Here is a 9,563-nt window from a genome sequence, read left to right on the forward strand (position 1 = left end):
GTTCTGTGTCTTGGGAGACTGACTATTAGGGACTACATCAATTGGGTGCCCTTGCCTTCTGACTTTGAGATGGATTTGACCAAAGAGCAGAAATGGCAGGAGATTAGAGGAGAGGAAAATAAAGCCAGGTTGTTTATTTTCTCACTCATTTCTAGTCTGGGATTTATAGGGTCCAAGATGCTTTTCAACTATGTCTCCTATTAACTAGTCTTTCTTAAAATACACAAGCTCTCACTGGATTCTGGTGACACCCCTTTTTCCCTGTGTTCCTTCAGGATTACAGGGGTAATGATTTTATGCATTGCTAGAGCTTCTGTACCTCAACATCCCCTGTTTGTTGTTATACCCGGTTCACATTGTACTAAAAAGTTCCTATTAATTTGTCTTCAAATAGTCAACTTCCATATCCTTCCATGATGTAAAGGTAATATATGTCAAAAATATAATCTAGCCTTATGACTGTGTCCTTTTGGGCTAAACAAACTGGGTTTGTAAAGCAATGTAAGAAACAATAATTACATCTTCAGCCCTGTAGTATCATTAAGAAACAAAAGAGGAAAAGTGATACTGTAAATACTTACAGTTTTATAATTCCACACTGAGCATGGAGCCTGCTCAAGATTCTCTCTCTCTCCTTCTACCTATCCCTGGAAAGCATGAGCGCATGCGCTTTCTCGCTCTCTCTCAAAAAGTATAATATAGGGGCGCCTGGGTGGCTCAGTCGGTTAAGCGTCCGACTTCAGCCAGGTCACGATCTCGCAGTCCGTGAGTTCGAGCCCCGCGTCGGGCTCTGAGCTGATGGCTCAGAGCCTGGAGCCTGCTTCCGATTCTGTGTCTCCCTCTCTCTCTGCCCCTTCCCCGTTCATGCTCTGTCTCTGTCTGTCTCAAAAATAAATAAAAGTTAAAAAAAAAAAAAGAGGAAACTTTAAAAAAAAAAAAGTATAATATATAGACAAAACATTTATCATCTGGGAAGTATTATATAATTATTAGTTTTCTCATTTATTTTATATTATTGCTAGAAGTATAAATTATATGACCCAGTAGAAGAATACCTGAATTGGTAGAGAACTGTATTTTCATTCATAGAGCCAGGTTTCTGGCTTTGAGCTCATTAATTTCAGTTTGCATTTCTCCTAGCTTTTTCAAAATTACTGTCATGGTCCACCTATATCTGATGGCCCAGAATGTCTTTGGCCTTTTCATGTTTAATGAAACTCATCATTCTTTAAAATCATTGAAATTAAATAGTTTCTTTATTTGTATTATAACAGAAATCATACTTTGAAATGTAAGGAATACAGAAACCTTTTAATTGAGTCTCTTCTTACATTTCATAGTATTTATTTTTTCTTAATTATAAGTTTTGTTTGCTTATTTGTTTGTGTTTTTACTTTCAAATATGATCTCTGTCATAATTAGAAATCATTGTATCTTTCCATTAATTCACTTAACAACTGAGGAGTTGGTTTGAGTACTGACTGGGAAGACATTTAATTTTCTATTCATTTGTCTTTTTTTTTTTTTTTTTGGAGAAATTTCCACCTCAAAAAAAAAAAAACCAAATGTCAATATAATATCAATATAAATTAACTCTCAAGTGAAAGGATTCAACAAAGGGTCAAAGAGAAAATTATGTGCAGTCTTTTTGTATTTTATACAATCATTGAAGATTTATTAAACCTCTTAGTTTTATTTTGAGGGGTAACAGCAATTATAGGTAATAAAACCAATGGCAAGTCATTTGAAGGTGAGGTTTTGTATGGAATGAAAATTGTTCTACTGGGTATTAAAAGATAACTTGACCTAGTAATGATAATGCCTTATTCCCACTTTTATGTCTGTAGCATGCAAAATTTCTCCAGGTAAAATATTCTGGAAATTGCTAGCTCACATAATTTGTTTTAGGCAAAGGAGGAAATTTCTGTTATTACATTTTGGTTAGATACTGAAGTCTATATGGTTTTGGTTATTTCTTTTCTCTTTCTTGCTTTCTTGCTTTCTAGGTTTCTTGGTTTCTTGCTTGCTTGCTTGCTTGCTTTCTTCCTTTCTTGCCTGCTTCCTTTCTTGCTTCCTTTCTTTTTTGTTTTTTATCTATTTATGTTACCTGAGGCAAATGTTGCTGTGGTTGCACTGTTGAGCTGGAAACCTTGAGTCAGAGGAATCAAAGAAGAGAACATATTCTCTTCAAGCACTCACATTTAGATAATTCTAACATTTGCATTAATACACACCTTAATAGAATAGATGCCCTATGCAACTCTCTACAAAAGATAATAAATAATAGCTTTTCCTACTCATTCTACTTATTTAATTCTTTTTTTTTAATTTTTTTAACGTTTATTTATTTTTGAGGCAGAGGAAGACAGAGCATGAACGGAGGAGGGTCAGAGAGAGAGAGGGAGACACAGAATCTGAAACAGGCTCCAGGCTCTGAGCCATCAGCACAGAGCCTGACGCGGGGCTTGAACTCAGAACCGCGAGATCATGACCTGAACCGAAGTCAGACGCCTAACCGACTGAGCCACCCAGGCGCCCCTCTACTTCTTTCATTCTTATAAAAACATATCTACTTCAGTGGATCATACCCTGGCCCTGCACTGGAAACACCCAGATTAGTTTTTAAGGCAAGTTGTATCTTTTTTTTTTTTAATGTTTATTTATTTATTTTGAGAGAGAGAGAGAGAGAGAGAGAGAGAGGTCATGAGCAGGGGAGGGGCAGAGAGAGAGAGGGAGAGAATCCCAAACAGGTTTCCTACTGTCAGTGCAGAGCCTGACATGGGGTTTGAACTCACAAACCATGAGATCACCCGTGGCCAAAAGCAGGAGTCAAATGCTTAACAGACTGAACCACCAAGCACCCCTAAAGGTATTTTGTGTACTGAAACTACCCTTGAAATTAAATAGGAATCTCTGGGATTTAGACCTCAGCACTAGTATTTAAAAACTTTCAAGGTGATTTCAATGTGTATGAGAACTGAAGTCCTGCACTAATCTATTTTGAGAGATTGTGTGTGTGCATGTGCCCATACATAGGCATGTACATGTGTATTTGTAAATCAAGTCTTAAAACAAAAAATACTATTAAATACAAGTGACATTCTAAAGTACTATAAACTTATAGAAACAGAGAAAATAATGAAATCTGTTTTTATTGAGTATTTAAAGATACTTTTATTTGAGATGGTTTTTATAAGAGCTGGTGAAATTTTTTATTAAGATAAATAGAAGGAAAGGAAATACATATCAGGGAATAGTATGATCAAATGCAATAGCATCCAAGTCTAGAGAGCACACTCCGGAAATAAAGTATCTGGATTTTAGAAAAGTAAGTGTGTGCATATTTTGTATTTTGTATTTATGTGTGGCAGAGTAAAGAAAGGTAGAAGCAAAGAATGACATGATTTGCTGGTCCAAGTTGTACAGACTATTGCATTTTATGTTGAGGAGTTTTACTTTATTATTTTGATAGCAAGCAGTTACTTATACAAAAATTAAGTCACACAAACATAGATTAATGTCTTAAATATGGATTATGATGAGATCTGCTGGTTATGAATATAGTTTGGGATCCACTTTTCCTGTTGATTCTACAGAAGTTTTGCCGATTGTCAGATTCCATGAGAATATACTAAGGTAACTAACAGAAAGCCTGGGGAGCCTGGGTGGCTCATTCAGTTAAGCATCCAATTCAGCTCAGGTTATGATCTCTCAGTCAGTGAGTACAAGCCCCACATGGGGCTGTGTGCTAACAGCTCCCAGCCTAGAGACTGTTTCGGATTCTGTCTCTCCTCTCTGTGCCGCTCCCTGACTCATGCTCTGTCTCTCTCACTCTCTCTCAAAAATAGAAATAAACATTAAAAAAATTTTTAAATAACAGAAAGCTTGAGGGATTTCTGCGTGGCTCAGTCAGTTAAGCGTCCAACTTCAGCTCAGGTCATGATCTCATGGTTTGTGAATTCAAGCCCTGTGTTGGGCTCTGTGCTGGCAGCTCAGAGCCTGGAGCCTGCTTCACATTCTCTGTCTCCCTCTCTCTCTGCACCTCTCCCACTTGTGTTCTCTCTCTCTCTCTCTCTCTCTCTCAAAAATAATTAAATAAACATTAAAAAAAATAACAGAAATCCTGACTATCAAAGCAAACTACATTTTAGTCCTTGTATATTATTCATTTATTAAAATAGTAATTACTGAGCTATTTATGACATTTAGCTAAGAGCTACATGTTTTCTTTTAATATACAATAATTTAGTAAATAATTTGAGAAAATAATATCATACAGTCCAATTGTTGTCACTAATCTCTATTCAATCAAGTTGTTGTTATTATTTCTTAAGACCAGTAAGAAAATATAAATAATGAATAGATAAAGTTAGAAAGTAAGTTGAATTTATTTTCAGTAAATACACAATATGCTAGTGAAAAGTGATGGTAAAAAAATTTTTTTTCAATTTGAACTGTGCTATGTTGACTACGCTAGCCTTGACTGTGGTAATCTGTGATATATTCTTCAGCTGAAAAGTGTGATGAAATAAACAGTAAAATTTAGTGATGTGTATTTGTTACCAACATAAATTATACTTTATAGTATGCAATGAGATTATGTATTTTGTCCAGATTGACTGAAGAAGAATTAGTCTAAACACGTAAAGGTAAAATTTTACCCAGAGCAAGAATTTAAAAGTGAAAGTATCAGCTAATTAGGCTTACTTCTGACAAATGTAAGTGGGTAAATAGCACATGTAATGGAATTCCCTGTTAAATATTGAGGGTGGTGACAATTCTGGGTACACTCTATAAAACATACAGAAGAGGATGGCAAGGAAACACACTGAAATATATTGTCTGATATGAAAAAGTCTGTAAGAGATAACCAAGTTAGAAAAGCAGAATAACTTAAGATAAATGAAAATATCCACTGTTTTATAAAACAGAAAATTGGAATTTTAAATGTGGCTCAATAGGCCATCAGGGACACTTACAGAAAATTGTACTATTAAGTAAGGACTCTATGGTGACAGGTTAAACCAGGAACTAAGTAGCAAATGTACAAGGGAAGACTCAATAAAAGGATAATTTTACAGCTTTATCTCTAGTGTTTTTCTTTTCCTTTTTAAAGATTATTTAAGCATATAATGGAACTTCAGTTTACATGCATTAGACCTTACCTTAAATTTCTCTGTTCTTTTTGTTTTTGTTTTTCTGAGTATTCTTATTTTGTTTTTCTAACATAGGCTATTTGTAGACTTAACAGATAAAATCTCAAATGCCTCGTTTAGATGGTAGAAAGACTGTGGAACTAAGAAAAATATTGAATCCATAAAGAAAATTAATAATTGTTGCACTATATGATAACTAACTTGGACGTAAATTAAAAAAAGTTAAAAAATTAAAAAGAAAGAAATACATGCCAGAAAACTGTATTTTACTTTATGTGTTGACCACTAAGTTGTTTGCTGATAATTTATAATCCTAAAATTTGTGGTTAGTATTCCTAATCCTAAGTGTGTAGTTCACCTAAGCCTTTTATCATTATTTTCTTTGAAGGTATTTTCAATCCTTTTATGGATACAAATTCATAAAAGTAAAATATCTTGATCTCTAGTTCACTTGCTTAGATGATCTCAAAGACAAATAAATTAATATTTAAATTTTAGGGGTGCCTGGGCCACCCAGTCAGTTGAGTGACTGGTTCAGCCCAGGTCATGATCTTGTGGTTCATGAGTTTGAGCCCCGCATTGGGCACTGTACTGACAGTTCAGAGCCTGGAGCCTGCTTCAGATTCTGTGTCTCCCTCTTTCTTTGCCCCTCCCCCACTCATGCTCTGTCTCTGTCTCTCTCAAAAATAAACATTATATATATAACTATATATATATATTATATATGTTTATATATATTTAAACATATATATATAACTATATACATATAATTATATATATAGTTATATATATATATTTAAATTTCAGGAGTCTGATATTTGTTAGAATTTCTATTTATTTTCATTTATTTATGTAGAAATATTCTTAAAATATAACATTTATTCTTAATATGTTCTCTTCCAAAGCCAACTTATTTTTATTTAAGCAAACATTTGGATAATACCTTCTATATTAAAGAATATGAAAGGGTTAAGATTGTGTAGTAGGAGCTTCTTATGCTTGCCTTGTGCCTACAACACAACTAGGTAAATATCAAATCATTCTGAACATCCAAGAAATTGATCTGAGGACTGAGGACTGAAAGAACAAACTGCACAACTAGAGGGAGAGAAGAAGCCACATGGTGAAAAGAGGGAAGTGTGGAGATGTGATGGGGGTGGGTAGAGAATCACAGGTGTGCAGATGGATAGAGAAAGGAGGGGGGGAGAGAGAGAGATTGAGAGAGGGAGAGAAAGAACAGCACACAGGGGTCACACAAGAAAAACACTTCCCCAAAACCACTGACTGAAAAAATGAGTGGTTGATTATCATGAGTTTTTACAACCAACAGAGCTCAAAGACTGAAGTTTTAAAAGTCTGAGCCATGATAAATGTGGAACCTGGCAGGCACAGCAATTCTCCTGTGAAGGAGGGCAAAGGCCAGGGAGCAGACAGCATGATCTGAAAATCCCCTGGGATTCACTGGGAGAGATGTTTCTCCTCTTAGAGTGTATCTGGAAGAAGTGGCACTGCCTCTCAGGGGACAAAAAGCTGGCAGGCATCATTGTGCTGCCCCGTTCCTTAGCATAGAGGCAGAGACACCTGCTGAGATCAGCTAACCTCGACACCAGCTTTTTATTGCACTTTACGTTAAAATTCAAGCTCTTCACGTTCTTGTGATTGTCCTGGTACAAACCAGCACCAGCCCCAGCATGGCAAGATCCTTCCCCAGAGGATCAGCATGGGTCCATGCCATCCCAGGTCTCTAAAGACTGAAGTTTTGAAATTCAGCTGGCATGCCAGAGATAAAACATAGATGAATTGTGCAACTGAGTGAGCTGATGGCGCAAAAACAACAGGATGAAGGCAGGGATCTGGGGGATGTCTGGGACACATGGGGGATATTGTTCACTCTTTTGTGAGGTCTTTCCAGATAGTGGCGTTTGCAGACTCCCTTCTCCAGCAATGAGGGAGAGGGCTGGCATGATATTTCTTCCCCACCCATAAGCCTGGGCTGACTTCAGTGAGCCGTACAGCACCCAGAATGGAGGCCAAAGCTTCTTATGTTAACCCCACAACCCTGCACTCTGTAGATGCTTCTTTACTAAGGCAAATGTGCCTTAGATTCACAGCAGTGGGGCACTCCCACAGAAGACCAGCAAAAACCGCTGATGTGCATCAAGTGTTGCAAAGCTTCAGCTCTAGTGGAAGTAAGATCAGGCCACCTTCAACAAGCAGACCAGAGCACAACTACATAAAACTTGCCACAAACTGGACAAAATCCAAACACTCCTCACTGCAGGCAAAGAGAAACTCTGTAGAGGACCAATCTGAGGGAAAGAGCAGCCAAACACAATAGCAGAGTGCATGTAGCATACACCATAAATACTTCTTGAAGAGCTAGGCTCTGGACACTATATGACCTCTTCTTAATAAAGTCATTACTCTCAGGATCAAGAAACATCAAAGGTTTTCCTAACATATGGAAGACAGAAACCTAGACAAAGTGCCAAGATTGAGGAATTCATTCCAAAAGAAAGAACAAAAAAAAGGTCATGGTGAGGTATCTAATAAAAGATATAATTAATATCCTCATCCATAATTTAAAACAACAATCATAAGGATACTAGCTGGGCTCAAGAAAAACATAGAAATGCCAGAGAGTCCCTTGCCACAGAGATAAAAGACGCAAAACTTACTCAAGCCAAAATTTAAAAGTGCTATAACTGAGAAGCAAAACCAACAGAATGTAATGACCACAAAGATAGAAGAATTACAAATAAGTGATATAGAAGATAAAATTCTGGAAAATAATCAAGGGGAAAAGAATAGGGACATCAAAATCTTGGGTCAGTAGTAGACTTGGAGATCTCAGCAGCTCCATATAACATAATAACATTTGTATCATAGGAGTCCCAGAAGAAAAATAGAGGAAATGGGGCAGAAGGTGCTGAAAACTTTCCTAATCTGGGGAAGGAAGCAGACATCCAAATTCAGAAGACAGAGAACTCCCATCAAAATCAACAAAAGCAGGCCAACACCAAGACATAGCATAGTAAAATTTGCAAAATAAAGAAATAAGTAAAAAACAAAACAAAACCTGAAACCATCAAGGGAAAAGAAATCCATAACTTATAACAGAAGACAAATAAAATTAGCAGCAGATTTATCCACAAAAACTTGGCAAGCCAGAAGGGTGTGGCATAATGTATTCAAATGCTGACTGGGAAAAATATGCAGCCAAGAATACTTTATCCAGGAAGACTGTCATTCAGAATATAATGAGAGACAAAGTTTCGTAGACAAAAACTAAAGGAGTTTTGACCACTAAACCAGTCCTGCAAGAAATATTAAAGGGGACTTCTTGAGTCAGAAAGAAAGACCAGAAACAACAAAGACTAGAAAGGAACAGAGAAAATCTCCAGAAACAATAGAGACAATACAATGGCACTAAATTCATATCTATCAATCATCACTCTGAATGCAAATGGACTATTGCTCCAATAAAAATACATAGTGTATCAAAATGGATTAAAACACACACACACACACACACACACACACACATACACACACACAATACCCATCTTTATGCTGCCTAAAAGAAACTCATTTTAGACCTAAAGACACCTGCAGATTAAAAGGTAGGGGATGGAGAACCATTTATTATTCTAATGGACATCAAAAGAAAGCCAGAGTATCCATATTTATATCATACAAACTAGACTTTGGAACAAAGGACTGTAACGAGAGAATTGAATTCAGTAAATTCACAGAATTTACAAAATCAACATACAGAGATCTGTTGTATTTCTATACATGAATAATGAAGCAAGGAAGAAGGGCACTATATCATAATAAAGGTGTTGATTCAACAAGAAGATCTAACAGTTGTAAATATGTATGCCCCCAATGTGAAACAACCAAATATGTACAACAATAAAAACAAACATAAAGAAAATCAATGATAACAATACAATAATAATAGAGGACATTAATACCTTACAACAATGGTGGGACACTTACAACAATGGACAGATCATCTAAGCACAAAATCAGCAAGGAAACAATGGCTTTGAATGACATGCTTGACCAAATGGACTTAACAGATATATTCAGATCATGTCATCCTAAAACAACAGAATACACATTCTTTTTAAGTGCACATGGAACATTCTCCAGATTAGATCACATATTAGTTCACAAATCAGGCCTCAATAAGTAGAAAAATATTGAGATCACACTATGCATCTTTTCAGATCACAACACTATGTCAACTACAAGAAAAATTTGGAAATATCACAAATACATTAAAGAACATCCTATTAAAGAATGAATGGGTTAACTAAGAAAGTAAAGAAGAAATAAAAAAAAATGGAAACAAATGAAAATGAAAACATGACAGTCCGAAACCTTTTGGATGCAACA

This window comes from Lynx canadensis, chromosome C2 (genome assembly GCF_007474595.2).
Source record: "Lynx canadensis isolate LIC74 chromosome C2, mLynCan4.pri.v2, whole genome shotgun sequence".
Lineage (NCBI taxonomy): Eukaryota > Metazoa > Chordata > Mammalia > Carnivora > Felidae > Lynx > Lynx canadensis.